The 20686-nt window shown below is 38.1% G+C and overlaps 1 long non-coding RNA gene across 12 annotated transcripts in view; it reads left to right on the top strand.

The window, feature by feature from the left end:
* Nucleotides 1-20288, top strand: part of LOC140642507 (uncharacterized) — a 50240-nt gene extending 29952 nt beyond the window's left edge. For 11 of the 12 annotated variants that reach the window (XR_012038938.1, XR_012038935.1, XR_012038934.1 and 8 more), the window contains 2 exons: nucleotides 14904-14940; nucleotides 15149-16377. This is a non-coding gene — a long non-coding RNA (uncharacterized lncRNA). Of the gene's footprint in view, nucleotides 1-14903; nucleotides 14941-15148; nucleotides 16378-18847 lie in introns of those variants that run through there. The other variant, XR_012038930.1, reaches the window with a different exon arrangement.
* The last annotated feature ends 398 nt before the right edge of the window (nucleotides 20289-20686 follow it).

The following is a 20686-nucleotide window of genomic DNA, read 5'->3' as shown; positions in this document are numbered from 1 at the left end:
ATTCAAGTTTTGCATCTGGTAGGAATTCCTATTACAAATGGACGGATTTCCTAAGGCATACCATTGTCAGACTGACATAATTTCACATGATATGTCATGTCATATATCATCAAAATAGGGAGTTTACTACTATGTGGCTAAAGTTATTATTAAAAAGAAAATAGTGTTGGGGCTTCACTAATCATTTTTTTTTTCATAGTCAAATGCTAAGCAAGAGAATAACAAACTTTAGTACTTACAGAAGCTGCAGTCTTTTGTCTACCCTTGCTAGGATTGTTTGATCTGAATGGCTGAATTCTTGTCACTTTAAAGAAAGATGGTACACCGATTTCCTTTTTTGGGAGCCCTACTCTGAACCCAGCCCTTTTTGGAAGGGAGTTTAGCAACTTGGCTGGCCATTAGCAGCCCTCAACACTGGATAAAGCACTCAAGAAGGTCCTAGCAATATCACCACTTACCTGGCTCTTAGCATTATGATTGTCAGGTGATTCCTGCATTCTGGTGACCAATGGGTTACTCTTGGCTTCCTTTACATGTTGAAATCAGCTTGGACTGCATCTGCATTTGTTATGCGTGTGCTTTTGTAATTATGATTTTGGGATGCTGGTTGCCTGTATATCAGGAGTTATTTATAAGCTAGCTTGGTCTCCAAACCCTAGGCCTACATATTTCTAGTTTCCTCTCTTCACCACTAGCCCAGTGTGGGGGACACACCATCTAGAGTATGACCATTTCCTCTTCCAGATTCTGCTCTAAGTTTAAAAATGTATGGAAAGAAAAAAAGCAGAAAGACACTTTAATAAGCAAAAGATAGTTTAATATAGGTATGATGATGGTTATTTACTTAGAGAAGACATGCTATTATCTGTTAATTTTTAATTAGTCAATAATAACATTAACACAATAATAGCAATTCTAGTAAGTTACAAGTGCCACATAACTTCCATTCACTGTCTCTTTTATTGTTTACAATGTCCTATGCTGTGAGTATCCATACTTTCCTTGTTTTATAAAAGAGGACCCCAAGAACTAAATCACTCTGTCTAAGCCATAAGTTAGTAAGTAATGGAGTCAAGGCTTGATTCTAATTTTATTTATATTATGTAAATGGGCTCTTCATTCCTACACTAATTCCACCATAAGTAAACAAATGATGTAGAGTCCTAGCAAGTTGTGATGATGGCTGGGTAAACAGAGCCAGTTAAATCCCAGCCTGTGAAGTTTGCATTTGATCCTATAGGCAATAGGTAGTTACCACAGATTTTTGAGCCTCGGGTTTAATGTGGTAAAACTCACTTTATAGTTGTTGGATATTGATGGCCAGGAAAGATAAAGATGAGTAAGAGGTATGAAGACCATTAAAAAGATCCATAAAACCTATGTGAGAAAATTATAAACTTTCTTTTTTTTTTAAAGATTTTATTTATTCATGAGAGACACACACAGAGGGAGAGAGAGAGAGAAAGAGAGAGGCAGAGACGCAGGCAGAGGGAGAAGCAGGCTCCATGCAGGCTGCCCAATGTGGGACTTGATCCTGGTTCTCCAGGATCACGCCCTGGGCTGAAGGCGGTGCTAGACCGCTGAGGCTGCCCAAATTATAAACTTTCATATTGAAAAATATTAGACCTAAATAAATGGAGATATTATATACTGTGTTTTTTAACATTTATAGATAAGAAGACTCACCATTTTAGAGATACCAATCTTTTCCAAATTAATCTATAGAATCAATAAAATATTAATTGAAATCTCACAGATTTTTTTTTCCAATGGACCTTGACAAATAGATTCTAAAATGAACAACATGGAAAATTAGGGCCAAGAAAAATCACAGCACTGCTGAAGAACAACAGCGAGGTGGGTTATAAGAGTTCATAACTTATAAACATATAATAATTAAGACAGTGTAGGATTTGTGTATACTAAAACAAAAAGACCAATGCCAGTGAAGAGAGGCCAGCCACAAATTCAGCAATATATGGAAACTTGGTATTACAGAGTTGGCATTTCAGATCATTGGGGAGAGATAGAGTTGCTTAAGAAATGGTGCTGGGACTATTGCTTACAAAAGAAGTTGGATTCCTAGCTCACACTATACATAATGTTTTTTTCTTGTATGAATTAAGGGCTTAAATATGAAAAATCGATTTAAAATGTTAGGAGAAACTTTTATCACTGTGTGATATGGGAGAATTTTTAAAATCTTAAATTTCTAAAATAAAAACATGAAATATTAAGGATGAGAATGATATGTGTAACTACATTAAAATTAAGAACTGTTCATCAGAGAGTCTATAAGAAAGTAAAAGGATAGACTATAACAGGGGAGCAGCTGCTAACCACAGTATTACCAACAATACATTAGTATCTCAAATGTATAAAGCACTAAAATTGATAAGGAGATAACTACTCATTTAGTAAATTAACACAATAAAAAAGTAGGTATTTGACATAAGGGGTGAATAAGCCTATGAAAAAAGAGTGTGCTTAACCTCATCAGTAATCTGAAAAGGCAAGTTAGAAGTATAATGAAATACCATTTCACAACTAATTTGACAAAATTGAAGAGGTCTGATGATACTCTTAGAATGTTTATTAATACTTTATTGGAGGAAGCAACATAATGACTTTGAAAAGCAGTTCAGCATCGTTTTATAAAGCATGTATATTCTGTGGCCCAGGACTAAATACTCATAGGCATACATCTTAGAGAAGTGCTATGTATGTTTTAATATTCATACAAATCATCTGGTAATGTTGATAAAATACATATTTGCATTCAGAATTCAAGAAAAGATTAAGTTTTAAAAATACATAATTAGACATTTTAGAGAAACTGCAAAACATTCATTCATTCCTTGGACAAATACTTACTGAGTTGGATACTTACCATGTGCCAGACAATTTTATAGTATTAAGGATACAATAATCAAAAGATAGAAAGAAAAGCAAAACCCTCCCTGCATGGATCTTATATTCTGGTGTTTGTGTGGTAGGGGAGGGCATTAGACACAAAATAAATAAAAGGTATAGTATATCTGATGGTGATAAATGCTATGTAAGACTCTAAGCAGAGAAGGGAGGTAGAGAATGCTTGGAGGGGTAGTCATTGTTATCTTAAATTTAGCTATCAGGTGAAGTGGCCCTGAGAGCCTGAAAATTGAGCAAAGGCCTGGAAGAGGTGAGTGAGTCATTTGATTTATCTGAGAGACAAATGCATATGCAGAGGCCCCAAGGCATAAATATGCTTTGTGTGCTGAAGGGATAGCAAGAAAGTTAGTGTGGTTAGATCCAAATGATTAAGAGGAAGAGAGATAAAGATAAAATCAGAGAGGTAGAGAGGGCCAGATCATGTAAGTGTTGTGTAGACCATTGAAATGACTTTGCTTTTACTCAGAGACAAACGAAAAGCCATTGAAGGCTTTTAAGTAGATATGTGCTATTATCTGATTCAGAGATAACAGGGTAACAACATTTTTCTTGTTACTATGTTAAGAATAGATGAATTGGAGGAAGGCCAAGTATAAAAGCAGGGAGAACATCTAGGAAGCTATTGTGATGATCCAAGCAAAACATGGTGGTTGCTTGGAGCAGTGTGGGTGGCAAGAAGGGATTGAATTTTGTATAAATTTTGAATGTAGAGGGCATCCCTGGGTAGCTCAGCGGTTTAGCACCTGCCTTCGGTGCAGGGTGTGACCCTGGAGACCCGGGATTGAGTCCCACGTTGGGCTCCCTGCATGGAGCCTACTTCTCCCTCTGCTGTGTCTCTGCCTCTCTCTGTGCGTGTCTCTCATGAATAAATAAATAAAATCTTAAGAAAGGACAGCTTTAAAAAAATTATTTTTGAATGTAGAGCTGATGAAATTTCTGAAGAACTGAAGGAGGAGTCTAAGGAAAATGATTACTTTTTTTCTTAAGATAATGGAAAAGTAGTGTTGTCATTTAGTGAGATAGGGAAGAACATGTTTGGGGAAAGGAGTGAAATCCATGTGCTCAGATTTAGGCATTTTTATGTTTGAGATGTTTCAAGAGGAGGTGTTCATTAGACAGTTGGGTATGCCATTGTGGAGCTAGAGAGAAGTCTCGATTGGAGGTATGATTTTGGGGTCATCATAAGTGGTATTTATAGACATGAGACTGGCTGAAATATCCATAAAAGGGGGTGACAGGAGAAGGGGCCTGAGCATTCCAGTGTTTAATGTAAATATCTTAAAGGCAAATAGAAAAGACAAGTTACCTGCAAATTATCAACAATTGGACTTAAAGATGACTTTTCAAGAGCAACAATGGAAGCCAGGAGAAATGGAGTATTATCTTTAAGGTGATGCAAGAAAGAAAGCAAAATTATAGTTTTATACTAAAGGTGAAAAAGAAAAGCCGAGAGAGTTTACCACCAATAGACCACTCTTAAGTAAATATCTAAAGGATGCATTTCAGGATGTAAGAAAATGGTGTTTCTTAGAAAGAACGTCTGAAATGAAAAACAATACAGTGGATGGGGAATGAAGAAAGACTCCGGTATGGCTGGCATATGTCTTAACAATGATATTGTAGACACTAACCCATTTGGATGAAATTGGAAATTGTTTACCAGGTATATCAGAATTGCTCATTCCCAGAGGCTAAGCTGCTGGGAATGTAGATTTCTTTCTTTCTTTCTTTTTTTTTTTTTAAAGATTTTATTTATTTGACAGAGAGAGAGAGAGCCAGAGAGCACAAGTGAGGGGAATGGCGGAGGGAGAGGGAGAAGCAGGCTCCCTGTTGAGGAGGGAGCCCCAACATGGGGCTTGATCTCAGGACCCTAAATCATGACCTGAGCTGAAGTCAGGTGCTTAACTGATGAGCCATGTAGGCACCCCAAGAATGTAGATTTCTAAGTGATCTTGAAATTAATCCTCTCTTGCTGTCTTCAGCATGATTAGCAACATGTTTATGCTGCTTCTAGGTGTTATTACTTGTTAGCATTACTCAAATAAGCAAATATAATTTACAGATTTTTTTTTAATAAATTGATGGGAAATTTAAAACTAAAATTTTTATGTAAAAATGTTAACTTAATAACTTAAGCTCTCTTCAGATCACTTGCCTGCAGGGAAGTCATTTCATGTGGTAAACTTCGTGCCTATTCCAAGAGGGAATTTGGAAAATTCCTATAAGGCAATAAATAAGAAAAGGCAAGTAATGACCCATACATACATATCTACATGGGTTAGATAATTACCATTTTAGGAATGCAGTGTTTTGGGTAATCACTTAAAGACCATAAATGCCATGGTAAGGACTTGAAAAAAATTGCTGATAAATAATTATATTAACGTTTTTATCAAAAGAAAAAAATTACCAAAGAAATTCCTTACGTTAACTAGATGAGAAAAGGAAAACCATCTAATCAATATTAAATAAGTATTTGTTAAACTTCAATACTGATCCAATTTTTCTAAGTAAAAACTCCGTAGCAACTAGAAACAGAAGAAAATTCTTAGAGAATACACTAAAACCCTACAATTAGCATAAGCTTAAGGACACCACATTCAACTCATTTCTGTTATAGTGAGAACAATGTCAAGATACCAGGCATCATAGTTACTGGTTGATAGTGTACTGGAGGACCTATGCAATCTAATACAAGGTAAAAATAGATAAGGGACAAAATTGTTACCAAGAAAGATACAAGACATTATTATTTATATATGTTTGATAGTCTATATAGAAACTCTTAGGGAACCAGTGAAAACATTACTAGAATAAACTGGAGAGATTAAGAAGGGGTATGAATCAACATATAAAAATTCCAGCAATGACCAATTAAAAATGTATTAGAAAAAATATTTGCAGTTACAGAAAAAAAATATAAAATATCTAGGAATAAGCCCAATAATGAATATATATTTATGGAAAAACTAATAAAATTACTGAAGAAGACCTGTTTTTTATTAAACATAAAAAACATACACAGTGTCTGTGTGTGGGAAAAGATATCACTTCTACCCCAACTACATTGTGAATTCAAGAAAATCACAAAATCCTAAAAGAAATGTCATAAGCTAATTCTAAAATTAATATGGAAACATAAATGAACAAAAAAAAGGAGATCATATTTTGGTTCCCACCAGGAATCAAAATACATAGCAAATCTGTGGTAGTAAAAATAGTATGATATTCAAGTAGGAAAAAAAAAAACCAAAATATCAATAGAATAGGATTGAGAGTCTAGTAATGAGCCTGTGTATATAAAGGACAATTAACTATCCATTTTAGAAAATACAATGAGGCAGCCCAGGGGTTTAGCACCGCCTTCAGCCCAGGGCGTGATCCTGGAGACCCGGCATCGAATCCCACGTTGGGCTCCCTGCAAGGAGCCTGCTTCTCCCTCTGCCTGTCTCTGTGTCTCTCATGAATAAATAAATAAAATCTTTAAAAAAAAAAGAAAATTCAATAATTTCATTGACATAATTTCATATCAATACCTAATACCATTCATTAAAAAATTCAGGTGAATTAAATAATGCTGAAAATTATAAAATATTAGAAGAAAATCTAGGAGGATGTGTTTTTGTCTTTGTGGTACAGTGATCCTCTTAAAATAAATATATTAATGAGTCAAGAATAAAATATAATTTTTAGTACATTAGCAAACTTCTGAATAATACAAAAGGCCATATCAAAAAGTCCGTAATAAACTGTGATAAGTAAGAAGAAGTATTTTTAACATACCATAGACAAATGAAAAATACTCAGAATTTATAAAGAGCCAATGGTCATCTATAAGGAAAGGACAATCTAAATGAAAGAATATGAAAATAATTCACAGAGGAGGAGTTGCAAGTGGAGTATAAACATAGATGACTCTGATGACTATGACTATGTCTATGTCTATGACTATGTCTATGATGACATAGATGACTCTACTACTGGTAATCAAGGAAATGCAACTGATAACATTCACTTACCACATTGAAACATTTTTGAAGTTTTTGCTAAGTTAATCTTTTTTTCACAATGTAATATAATGCAGTTGAAAGATAACCATAAATCTATGCATATTGACACAACAACCTTTCAGGAAAACTATTGCTTCAGAAAACTAATGATATTATCTTGACGTTATGTAAAAGTTACTCTCATACTCACATATGGATATATAGACATACGCTATTTTAGTTGTAGAAGCCGAGGCTGAAATGATTCTTCTTCAAGCAACTCATGGAGAAAATGCTCCCAGGAGTGAACGATGCAGGTTAGGACACGGGGAGGTGACTGTGGTCCTGTGTGGAGACCACTGTGTGATTCTGCAGGGATGCTCTGGAGCACTGATTGCACCAAAGTGGGTCCTACCTTGAGGCCGCTTACATCCTCGTGTCTGTCCATTATTGAGCAAATGTGACGTGCCTCCATCTGCAAGGGATACGGGGAGTAGTCACAGCATCGGTTGGCTACAGGCAATTCTCCAGAGAAAAGGGAGGCTGAGTTCCTATTAGCTCTGGCAACAGCAGAAAAGGGGACCTGGGTGGGGCAGCAACTGCCTCTACCACACATGCACACGTATACACATACACACCTACACGAGTGCAAACACACACACAAGCAGAAGACTCAAGGAATTCACACAAAACTGGTGAAATGGTGACTTCTAGACAGGCTTGAGGTTGAGGGGTGTTATCAAGATGGACTTTAGTTTTATATTTGTTTTTTAAATAATTACAATATGTTATATTATGCAATTAGAAAATAAGCTTTTTAAAAAGAAGCATTTTACTTTCTCACATAGGAAGGACTCCATTATCCCACTCTTTCAAGCCTTCCTTTCATTTTTATACTTAGTACAAATAGAGTTTATTTGAGGGAACCACATTAAAATTCCAGTGAACTTTTTAATATTGTATTTCATAAGTCAAGATAATTACAGAACTAGCTTTTCTTAGGCAGATGTCATTTCAGTTTTCTATTTATTTAAAGATTTTATTTATTCATGAGAGGCAGAGAGAGAGAGAGAGGCAGAGACACAGAGGGAGAAGCAGGCTCCATGCAGGGAGCCCGATGTGGGACTTGATCCCAGGACCCCGGGATCATGCCCTGAGCTGGAGGCAGGCACTAAACCGCTGAGCTCCCCAGGGATCCCCTCAGTTTTCTATTTATTTATTTATTTTTTTTTTAAATTTTTATTTATTTATGATAGTCACAGAGAGAGAGAGAGGCAGAGACACAGGCAGAGGGAGAAGCAGGCTCCATGCACCGGGAGCCCGACGTGGGATTCGATCCCGGGTCTCCAGGATCGCGCCCTGGGCCAAAGGCAGGCGCCAAACCGCTGCGCCACCCAGGGATCCCTCAGTTTTCTATTTAAAATAATGTGATTATTCAAGACCAATTATGAACTGTGAGCAACATATGCATATGTTTAATGAAACAGAAATCCAATGAATATACAATTTCATTCTTCTCATACTTAGTGACTTTGATCAGAGTTTCTGATGTTGAATGCCTTGATGAAGATAGCAAACAGCCACCCATTAATTAGTGTCCTTTTCTGTTAAAAGGAGTAGGAAATCGGATACTCGTACTCTACCTTTTAATGTAGATGTTGTGAAAACTCATTGCCTTGGCCTCTTATTTAACTTGTTTATCTATTAATAACGGAAACGAGAAGAGACTTCAGCCTTTAAACAGGTCCCTCATGCTTCTCTACTTAACCATTAGGTGAGATCTCATCCAGTCCCATGGTTTTAGGTACCCTGGTTGGGCTGAACATACAACTTCACTTTGACCTTTTTCAAGAATTCTGTATTCAATATGCCTAGGTGGCTCAGCAGTTGAGTGTCTGCCTTTGGCTCAGGGCATGACCCCGGGGTTCCAGGATTGAGTCCCACATCAGGCTCCCTGCATGGAGCCTGTTTCTCCCTCTGCCTGTGTCTCTGCATCTCTATCTCTCTCTGTCTCTCATGAATAAATTAAAAAAAAAACTTAAAAAAAAATCCTGTATTCAACTGCTTGGTTGAACTTTCATCCTGGACATCTTCAGTTAGCATCTCACTACTAAAGGAAACTCTAGATTCCCCCTCCAGCCTCACTTCCTACACTCCTGTTCCTCATCCATCAGTAAAAGACATTGTCATTTATTCATTTGCTTAAGCCACAAATCTTAGTAATCCTTGATTTCCTTCTTCCATCATTCCCTCACGCCTGATGCATCAGAAAATCATCTTGATGATACCCTTAAAACTTCTCAATCTGTATTTCTCCATCTCTGTTAATGCTGCCTTTGAGCATAATCTTCTAGACTATACCCATGTATACCCATGTCGTATTCCATTATTACAATAACCTACTCTCCTTGTTTCATTTTTTGCTTTCCCTCACACACAATAGCTAGAGCATTTAAAAAATGTAAATCAGCACTCCAGCCATCGAAGATGCTGAAAGGAAAGAAGGCTGAGGGGAAGAATGTTGCCCTGACCTCTCTACTACCTAGAATTTAAGTAAAAAATGGAAATAATATAGAAGCACCTCCTGTGATTAGCCAATTCGCCCAGGCCTTGGACTGTCAAAGAGCTACTCAGCCGCTTAAGTGGACTCACAGATACAGACCAAGAAGAAGAAGCAGAGGTTGTTGGCCCGGGCTGAGTAGAAAACTGCTGGCAAAGAGAATAGAATGTCTCTCCCAAAGAGGCCGCCTGTCCTTTGGGCTCGGGATAGTACTGTCACCACCATGGTAGGATGGTGGAAACCCAAAAGGCTCAGCTGGTAGGGACTGCACATGCTGCGGATCCCATTGAGTTGGTGTCTGCCTCCTTCCCTTGTGTCCTAAGATGGGGATTCCTTCCTGCATTATCGAGGGAAAGACCAGGCTGGGGCACCTAGTACCCAGGGAGACCTGTACCACTGCTGCCTTTACACAGGCTAACTCAGAGGAAAAGGGAGCGCTGCATAAGCAGGTGGAAGCTATCAGAACTTCAATTGTAATCATTGATTACAATCAATTGTAATCATTGATTACAGTGACAGATGTGATGAGATCTGCTGTTACTGAGGAGGCAATGTCCAAGGTCCAAAGTCTGTGGCTCACGTTGCCAAGTTGGAAAAGGTAAAGGCTAAAGAACTGGCTATCAGACTGGGTGAGGTATGTGCTGTTGTGTATTTTGTGAACATAAAAATAGTAAGTTCTCCTTAAAAAAATAAATCAGATCATGTAATTTTCTTGGGTAAAACCTTGTGCTGCATCTAAGGATAAAATCCACATGTCTGTGTTCCCAAGCCCTGAAAAGTCTTCCCTACTGTTCTCTCACCTCCTCTCTTATCACATCCTCCTCTCTCAGTATGCCCTGGCCGCGAGGGGCCTCTGCTAGTTCCTTTGTACATGCCCAGCTCACCAGATCCCCATCTAGATGTCACCTCCTCATAGAGGTCTTGACCACCCAGTTCAGTGTAGCCACTCAGTTCCTCTTTCACATGACTCTCATATTTGTCACTGCTGGTCTTTTTCAGCAGTGACAAATATTGTCATCTCATTCAGATTTCAGCCCTACAAGAGTAGAGACTTCATACAGACCATAGCCTGTATGTGCAATGGATCCTGACAGTCGGCACCCAATGCACATTAGTTGAATAAATGGATGAATAAATGCTCGCAAGCATGGCCACTTCTGGAATTGTGGGGGATCTGTGACAGCTGTAACAATGGTCCCTGTCATGTATGGAGCTTCCAGTCGGCTTGGGGGCCCAAACAGTAGAGGCCGCATGAGTAAGCAGTAAGCTGTGAGGTATTGACCATAAGTGAGACAGGTTCAGAGAAGAGTGTGAGAAATGCAAGAGACCTAAGCTCGGGACCTCTGTTCCAGTATTTGCTTACTGCTCCAGTATGCAAATTATTTAACTGAATGTATAGAATTTCCATTCCCATCAGTGTGGTTACAGCAGGAGTTGAATGGTTTCAAAACTGTCCAGTGACAGTTTGACAGGTAAACAGCCTGTCCGGACAACTTTTTCCAGTGCCTTCTCATTCGAGTCGGCTTTCAATAGAAATATTTTGAGTAGGTTTAACCCCTTATTCAGACTGGTTAAGTAAGCAAACTTCTGCTCTTGCTAAACAAGATCCAGGGTTGGGATGACCTTAAAGATTTTTCATAGTAATTCTTAGGCAGTAGGGTAAGAGGCACAGTAAAACCCTGATGGCATTGGCATACCAAAGAACACTTGGCTATTTCTGGTTTTTCATTTGAAATTAGCTTTTGAGGGGCCTTAGCCTAATTCTTCTTAGAACCTCTTATTCTTCATTTATTTAACAGGCTACTAGAACTCAAGCCTTAGTGGTAGGTTGGCCATTTAATACTCTTGCCATTGGTCCACGTGGAACTTACACTCATGTCCTTGGGAGTTCTGGTTTCACACAGTAGAGGTAACAGTGAACGTAATTAAATGCAGACTCCTAAAGGCTAAAAATAACTGTCTTATTTTATAGGTTTCTGTTGCCAAAAAGAAATAAGGTATAAAGAGTTTCCCTATGAGAAAAAGTGAGCAAGGAAGACACTGGAAAGGGAAGCTCAGTGTTTCTTGATTTTTTTTTTTTTTTTCTTTTCCTCTGGAGCAATCCTAACATAGCGGAGGCTTCAAGAATTTACTGCCTTTGCTTTTCAAATAAATGACTTGGGTGTGAAAAGCATCACATCCGCCCTGTGGTTGAGCTTTTTTTTTTTTTTTTTCTTTTTTCTTTTTTTCTTTCTGTGAGTGGCTTAGCTCTGAAATTCTCTGTAGTGGTGGGCTGGTGGCACTCCCCTGGCCTCTCTTGGAGATTCCTCTCTCATTCAGTTACTTTCAGTTTACTGACAGACCCCCGGATGGCCCGAGGACAATCTGCTGGTCTCATTTTCTGACTTCAGACTGTAGTGATCATGTCTTTGAAAGTAGGAATCTAGATTTAGGGAAGTATACCATGCACTATTCTATCGGGGAAGCGAGATCCCAGCTTATTGCATTTATAACTTATTACACTGAAACCTCCAATAAACCAAACCCAAATTTTTAATTAACCAGTGTACCCCCACCCCCTTGTTTTCCCCAATTTGACTTTTAGGGAAAAAAGACAGAATAACAACTGTTTGGGGGATGTATTTATTTACCTTTAAAGTTTTCTATTATGTTAGCCGTTCAATATAATCGTTAAGTAAAAAAAATATATATGATTCCAAACTTAGTTCCTTTTATTTGTAATAAAGTGGTATTCTTAGTTATTTCCTCCCATCCTTCAAGGTTCTACATATGGAACATACACCCAAGGATCATACTTGGATAAAAGTCAAAGTGTTACTTTATTAATATTAGCAAAAGCCCTGTACTGCCTAAAGTAGGGTAGCTTCTCATAAACAAGTGAGGTCCTCAAAAACTGGTGTTTAATATATACTTACTTTCCTACATATTGATGAAAATAGGCCTGCAGTGCAAACTCCCCGACTAGAAGAAGTGAAAAGACGGCATCCTCTTCCCATTTCCACGCCTAATCAGGGAAGGCCCTGATCAGATAGGCAGAAACTTGAGGAGGACTCTCTGCCTCTGGGCAGGAAGAGGGCCTCCATGAGATGGACAGTGACCTTACTTCTCCAGGAGAATATGCAGCAATAAATATTAGCTCCCACTGATTAGGGTAGGGAAGGCGAGATTCCGGGGGGGTGGCAGTGAGAGGTCTTACACATAAAACTTCACCAAGCGCAGGAGGAGGAGTCAGGTCACTGTATGTGAAGGCACAAGTCGTGCCCTTCATCACTGCACTGTAAAGTGTGGAGGGTTCCATTCACAGAGAATATGATGCCACTGGGTCCCTGGGGGTTGTATAGCAACAAACCTATATAAGAAGCAAGTCGTTTTACTTTGGCAAAGTCATTTAATCTCAATTAGCCTTAATTTCTTTGATTGAAGGTTATTGTTTTTCTACCCAGCTGTCATTTTCCCCTACTTCCTTAGCGATAGATCTGTATGCTGATGAGGCTAGATTTGTGTCCAGATTAAGAAAAAAAAAATTCAAAATACATTTCCTAGCTTTCTTTGCAGATTAGAGTGGCCAATGGGAAATCTCTAAATGAAAGTAGCTCAGTGGGAGATAGACCCTTCTTCTTCTTCCTACCCTGAGCAATCTCATGATAACCGGAACTCCTGAGACCTAAGGTTGCTGTGAGGTCACCTTGAGGATGGAAACCACTCATTGTAAATGATGAAGCAGAAAAAGAAGAGCCTGGGTTCCTGGTACCAGTGGAGCCACCAGTTCAGCCTTGCCTTTGCAGGCTTCTATTTACTTGAGATAAAAATACTATCCTATTTTGATTAAGTTATTGTTGGTTGAATTTTCTCTTACATATGTCTGATCTAATCATAATAGATAGGTACAGAGGAATAAGAGAGAAAATATCTGGAAACATTCTGTGAACAATAAAATGCCTTCTGAGAGGCTAGGCTCAAGCACTATTTGTTGCTTTGGGGGGCAAATGACCTGTGCTCTGGGTCATTCTCTTCCTGCCCCATTTGGTTCGGGATGGTCATTCCCTGAAAACAGCTCTGCCCACCCCAGTAGTGTTTTCTGCACCTACAGCAGAGTCTGCTGCGAGCAGGAGCTGAGAGAGAGCCAAGTATAGGAGTAGACAGGTCCTGCGAGCTGTGGAATCCTTCCAGAGAGTTCCCTGGAGTTAAGATCTTGTCAAAGCTAGAGTAGCTGACAGGAAGGGTTCTGAAGCTGTGCTGATGAGATAGAGCTATAAATAAAAAACTTCTGTGCATGACCTAGAGGATCTTTAGACATTTGGATATAATAGGTCAGTCATCTGGTAGGAGGCGTGTGAAAATAATCCCAGGTGAGCAAAGGATAAATGCTGGTCTCTTCCTGCAGATGCCAGGGAAGCCTCATTCATCCTTGGTTCTAGAGGCTGGCTAAGAAGTCCATCTGCCCCGTAACAAAAGAAAGAGGATATATTCATGTAGTAGAATGTTGGTCCCCAAAATAGTGCTGAGGACAGGAGGTCAGGGTGCCCTGGAGATAGTTACAGGAATCTTTTCTGGCATATCCTCAACAAGCTGACATCTAACCTGTCTGCGTGCCACCAGAGGCTAAGACGTTGAGGTAGTAGCAGAATTTACTAGCCCTTTAGAGAGACCACTCTGCTTTTGCATTTCTTCCCTCTTGGCAAAACGTTTCTCTTTATAGTCAGCCCCAAAGAGCTTCTCTGCAGCCTATACTCTTGGGATTCAGATCTGATTTTGAAGGCAACAAGGAAAGTCTAGTCCTGCCCATCTGCGAGCTTACCCTTAAAATAGCCGCAGACAGCTCTCATGTCTTCCTCCAAGTCTTCTCTTAAGGAAATGTCAAGTAAAGAAAAGAAAAATATAAAAATGCAAAACCTGGATTCTAAAATCAGTCTAAGGATAAAATACAAGCTTTATCTTCCTAATGGCTGTGTGACCTAGTTTATCTAACTTTTCTGTGCCTATTCTGTTTTCTTAAAATGAAAGTAATGATTTCCAACTCCTGGAATTATAAGAATGATGATATTGAAAATAGTAGCTAACCTAATGGCTACAGACTGTAGGTGAGGCATATATATTGTTTCACTTACTGCTAACAAGAGCTCCATAAAGTGGGGACCATTGTTAGCCCTACTTTTCAGATGAAGAAATTTAGACAGAGAGGTTTAGCAAGTTACTGATGACCACGCAGCTGCACTTAACCACTAAGCCATATAGCCTTCCTGTAAGATTGAGTCCCCATCAAAGGCCAGTCAGGACTGATCCCACTAAGTTTCAGAGATCAGATCAAATGAGGCACTCTAGGGAGGTAAAGACCTAGAAAATTAATGAGCTACTATCCGTGCCTACTACAGAGCTGGGCACATTAATACGTGTGACTTCATCTTGCCTTTCTTTTCCTCTAGCTTAAGAAGCCACAGTTCCTCTGGGTCAGCTTAAAGGGTGAGTACAAATTTCAGTTACATTAGGGGGGAGAATTAGGAAGATATTTCTTCCCTCAAGGCATCATAATTACTCCTAATTAACTCCAGCTAACTTTATGAAGATCCAGTTAACGTGCCAGGCTCTGTTCTACATGTTGTTTGCATATATTAACTAGTTTGCTCTTCGCCCCAACCCTAGAAAGTATTATTATTCTTGCTTGCCACAGGTCCAGGAGGCACATCAACTTTTCCATCTTTGTGAGACGACTCTTCACTCGGCCCCCAGAGGTTCTTCACCTGCCCCTCAGCCCCTTCTCACCAGGCTGTGAAGGGGGATATAGTTGCTCCAGTAAAAATCTCTCTTCATTTTAAGGATTTACTCTAATCATAATGGTGAGAAGTTGGAGAATAACAGATACAATACGAGTCAATTAAAAAGCTTATGAATAACAGACACCTCCAGGTATGTGCCCTGGGGTAATAAAGTCTGAGAGTATAACAGAAGCCTTATTGGACTCTGCTCCTTGATTTGATTCTGGAGGGAGAAGGTTTCTAAAATGTCCGGTTAAGGCCGTGTTCACGGAGTTTTCAGGGCCAATAGAAGCCGAATCCCAGCTGCTCCCCTGTCTCAAAATGTGACTTTCATTTCTGGAAACCTCTAAATACTCATTTCAGTGAGTGCCCTTTTCATAGAGTAATGGTCTTCTTTGGGTATTTCCTTACAATAAGAGAGTTTTTGTTTTATTTATTTATTTTGGGGGGGCTACCCAACAACCCAGTCAATTAACATTTATATAATGCTGTTTCTTCATAACAAAAATTTTGATGTCTAAAATATCAACTTGCAAATGAGAGTTCGGAACTCAAATTTTGAAGTCATGGCATTTATGTATTGACTCACTTTGGACGTTAAATTTCTGGGTAGAATAATACGTATTTTCAGTTCATGTATTATGTGAATACCATTAATTTATTCTCTTTATTTTGTAAAATAATCCAGTACATTTGGATAAGACCTCATCCTGTAAAGATGACAATTTTTCATCAGGTTAATAGCTTTAACATCAAACAAAATTTTTAACCGTTTTTTTCAGAACTAGACCAAATGGTTTTTAAATTGCATTGGAAATTAGCAAGAAAAACATCAAGGCATATTTCAAAGACAATGAAAAATAATGGGAAAGACCAATCCTAACAGATAGTAGATTATGTTATAATAATAATAGTTAAACAGTGTATCAGTGCTAAAATTATCTGTTGAGTGAATGTAGTAGAAATTCTAATCAATTTAGTTTATAATAGTAGATGTGTGCTCAAGTTTAAATTATAGAAAACTTTATTAAATGTTCTAATAAGTAGATAGCAATATGGAGAAAAATTAAGTTTAGAGGTATATGCCAAAATGCAACATAGGAGAGTAAAACATTAAATTTTTTTTAAAGAGAATAATTCCCAGATATGTCAAAGAGATAGATGCTTTTGAGAGAATTAAAGCAATAGAAGAAATCATAGAGAAAAAGATGGACAATTTTGATTAAGTAAAATTGGGTATAAAATTCAAACTAACAACAAAAAAAGAATTTGCTAAAATGGAAAAATGGCAGTAGATAATGGGAAAGAAGAAGGTCCAGGAGGGGTGGGTAAAGCAGGGGCTTTAACGTCAGACCATTGGGTCCATATCCTGCCTTTACTCCATGTGTAAACATGTTCAAGGTATTTAATTCATCAGTGTCTCAGTTTCTTTTTCTTGAGGCTAATAGTATCCGACTTGTAGCAATGTTGGAGATGCGGATGCATGAGTGTGCATGAGAACATGAGTTCTCATGAGTGCATAAGAACAGACACTTGGAGCCGTGTTAGACTTGTAGTGACTGGTTAGTAATTGACAGTGATACCTGTCATGATCTATGACAGTGTTCTTAGGGCAATTGCCTTCTGGGGACATTTGGCGATTTCTGGAGACATTTTTGAGTGTCACAAACTGCTACTGTCATCTAGTTGATAGAGACCTACTCAGCATCCTATAATTACAGGACAGATCCATAGAAATAATTGGCCCAAGATATCAATAGGGCTATGCATGAGAAACTGCTCTGTGGTGTGTGCAGAGCTCCCACAACTAAAGAACTGCAGTCATATTCCAATAGATACATGGAAAAAAGGGCATCAACAGTTCACTCAAGAAGAAGTTTAGAAAATAAATATTTGGGAAGGTATTCAAATCTGCCAGTAATTAAAAATGATTAACTCAGCTGATGAAGAATTTTATGAAAATTTCAAGAGTTCATATTAAAATTCAAAGTCCGGGATTTACCAGGGGAATGGGTATACTCATACTCTGGTGGTGGCTCTGCAAATTACTATCTATCCTTGGGAAATAATTTGGAAGAGAGCTATGAAAATGTGCATGACTTTTAATCCTTTGATAGCCTTTCTAAAGATTCATTCTAAATTAAGTATTCAAAAAATGACTTGTATGGGCCAATATCTTAATGCATACTGTGATATTTCTTACATTAGCAAAAACCTAAGAGCAATGTAAATGAACAGAAAAGGGAAACAGTTAAGCAAATTATACCTTATAATGAAATGGACTACTTAATCACCACTGAATTTATGATCAAATAAAAAATACAACTCTGCAGAAAATGTAATGTTCAAAGTAACGTTAAATGAAAATGAGCAAAACATTTATTTATTCTATAATTACAATTTTATGAAATGAATACGAAACAAAATGTGTTCCATGATATTGGTTGAATGAATTAAAAACAAAAAGAAATAAAAATGTGATGTTATAAGGGTGGTGGTATATATGCAGTTTTTCTTTTAAATTTAATATTTTTTATGTGGTTTGAAAGTTGTTTAAACAAATAGAAAAAGCAAGCAAAAACTCACCAGGCATGCCTGCATTTTGTGATTTAAAGTTAAGTCAGAGGACAGAGGTGCAAATAGATGATGATCTTCACACAGCCACAGTTCTATGGCCAGTGAATTCAGCTGCCTGTGGTATTTCTAAATACACAAATATCTGAGTTTCTGCTCAGTTGGTGGCCCCTACAAACTTTGCATTCAGCTTGGGGCAGGGTCATTTTCAAGATGCTTTTTTTTTTTTTTTTTTAACCATTTCAATTGAAGTCTGCCCGGGATCCTGAAGTAAATGATGTAAACAAACTCATCAGACTTACTACACACATTTTTAAGGATTAACAATAAGACAGTAATGTGTTTGTGACTGTAAGAAGTTGGTCATGGGGAAAATTCTTTTTTCTTAGGGAGTTTTGAATAATGGTCCTTGGGAGAAAAAAAATAATTCATAGGTTAATTTTTTTTGATTGCTTATTTTTTATATATACAAGTCAAGGTTTTTGACAGCAGTTTTCTTCTTTAATGTTTAAAAAGGTATCATGGTTTATTTATATATTTACAGATTTTCTAAGATTTTACCATTGGGCAAAACAGTGTATAGATAAGGAAAAAGGCACAAAATCACTTCGGAATTGGTTCTGAGAATCTGTAGGAAGGAGAAAGTGCTACTGATGGTGTGTTTTGCTCCAAGATGGATGATCAGTGTGAAATATCAGGCCACGTCATCATCTTCCGTTCATTTTTTTTTTTCCTATAGATTTTTCCTGGGTGCAATGACCCACTCGTTACTAGAAACAAACTACAGAAACACTTTCTTTTCTCCCACAGGGGGAGAGAGAGAGAGAGAGAGCGGGAACTTTGACCAAAAATTTAGCTCTAGCTTCCCTAGTAGTTTTTAGTAATCTTAAATCATTTAATTCTTTTGGCCTTTGGATTTCCTAATTATAAAATAGGAATAAAATGTCTTTGTCTTCACTTCTGACCCCACCAAGATTTCAAGTCACAGGGGATAAAGTGTTTTTTTGTTTTTTGTTTGTTTGTTTGTTTGTTTTTTCTAGAAATGAGCTTCTGGCAATTGGAGAGCCATTTGTGAGGAAAAAATTGAATCCATGTCTCACTCTTATACACCAAATAAAACACTGAAAATCATTGAAAATCAACATTGAGGGGGATCCCTGGTGGCTCAGCGGTTTAGCCACCTGCCTTTGGCCCAGGGAGTGATCCTGGAGTCCTGGGATCGAGTCCCACATCGGGCTCCCTGCATGGAACCTGCTTCTCCCTCCGCCTGTGTCTCTGCTTCTCTCTCTCTTTCTCTCTCTCTCTCTCATGAATAAATAAATAAAATCTTAAAACAAAACAAAACAAAACAAAGAAAATCAACATTGAAATATGTGAAATGAAACTGCAAGTTACCAGAAGTTAGAATATTTTTATAATTTGGGAGGGGCTGTTAGGTTTTTAATATTTCTCTTTATTAATTTAAGCCTGAATGTACATATGACATGTTCTGGGTAAAAGAGAGGTTTCTTATACTTACCTTGCAGTAGTGACAAGTGAGAAAGCTCACTTGTCCCAGCCCTTATCCTTGGGGTAATGTGATGAAAACCAGGCCAGCCAGGTCAGACTCCTATGAGAGCAGGACGCAGTGAGTTAGCTACACCGATTTTCCTTATTTGTGTATAGAAGGAGAGACAGCCATCCTTCTCCCCTCCTGAAAGGAGAGAGAGGAAACAAAAACCCTTTGCTCCTTCTGGAAGGTATGGAAAGAGTCCTGAGTGCTTACTCTAATCTTCTGGAATTTAAATATGTCTTCTAAAGGAGCACAGAAGTGGTGGATGTCTGCATCTTTTACAAGCTAGGTAATGTGTTTAAAGTCTGGGCTTCATCCTTTTTAGAATGTAATTACCTAGGGAAATAGAGCTCCCATTTTCCTGACCCCTTGAAGGCTTGCCTGGGTACCTATCCCAGGCTTTAACCATTTGATCCTCTTGGATTAGAGCAATTCACTAGACAAATGGCTACATATCTAATTTTCATGGTAAATATGGAGCAAAATCCTTCCAGGGGAAGTGAAAAAAACCATACAGTAGAGAATATTTTTCTGAACAGAACACAAAAGCCAGAGAACCCCACCCTCCCAAAAAAATTTTGACAGATTTGACTAGGTAATTAAAAAATGTTGAGAAACTGATGATGACTTGTAAAAAAACCTCCACATTTACAGCATATATGCTAGGCAAATATTTAATATCTCTTGACTCTGAGAAAGGCAAACAAAAAAGACCTTTAAAAATTGTGCAGGGCAGCCTGGGTGGCTCAGTAGTTTAGCGCCACCTTCAGCCCAGCGTGTGATCCTGGAGATATGGGATCGAGTCCCACGTCGGGCTCCCTGTGTGGAGCCTGCTTCTCCTTCTGCCTGTGTCTGCTGTGCCTCTCTCTCTCTCTCTCTCTCTCTGTCTCTCATGAATAAATAAATAAAATCTTTTAAAAAATATATAAAAATAAAAATTGTGCAAAGGGGGCAGATTTTCTTCACAGAAGAATAAAAGTTCATCTATATGCTTATACTCCTTAATAATCGAGTAGGTTAAAAAATAATAATCAAGTAGGTACAAGTAAAACCATATGTGATATCATCGTCCACTGAAGAATTAGCAAAATGAAAAAAACAAAACACCCAGCAATGCCTAGAGCTAGCAAGGTAGTGGTGAAGATCCCTTTTCAAACTAGATTGGAGTGTGACGCTTCTCCAGGATACCTTGGCGTTATGCATTCTGGGAGGCAGAATGATAAACCCACAAATGTCCACATCCTAATGTCCAGTACCTATAAATATGCTGTTACAGGGCAAAAGGGGATTGTGGTTGCACATGGAGTTGAGGTTTCTAGTCAGCTGA

Source organism: Canis lupus, chromosome 11, assembly GCF_048164855.1.
Source record: "Canis lupus baileyi chromosome 11, mCanLup2.hap1, whole genome shotgun sequence".
In the NCBI taxonomy this organism is placed as follows: domain Eukaryota; kingdom Metazoa; phylum Chordata; class Mammalia; order Carnivora; family Canidae; genus Canis; species Canis lupus.
Note: the sequence above shows the minus strand (reverse complement) of the source record. Positions and strands in the feature narration are given on the sequence as shown.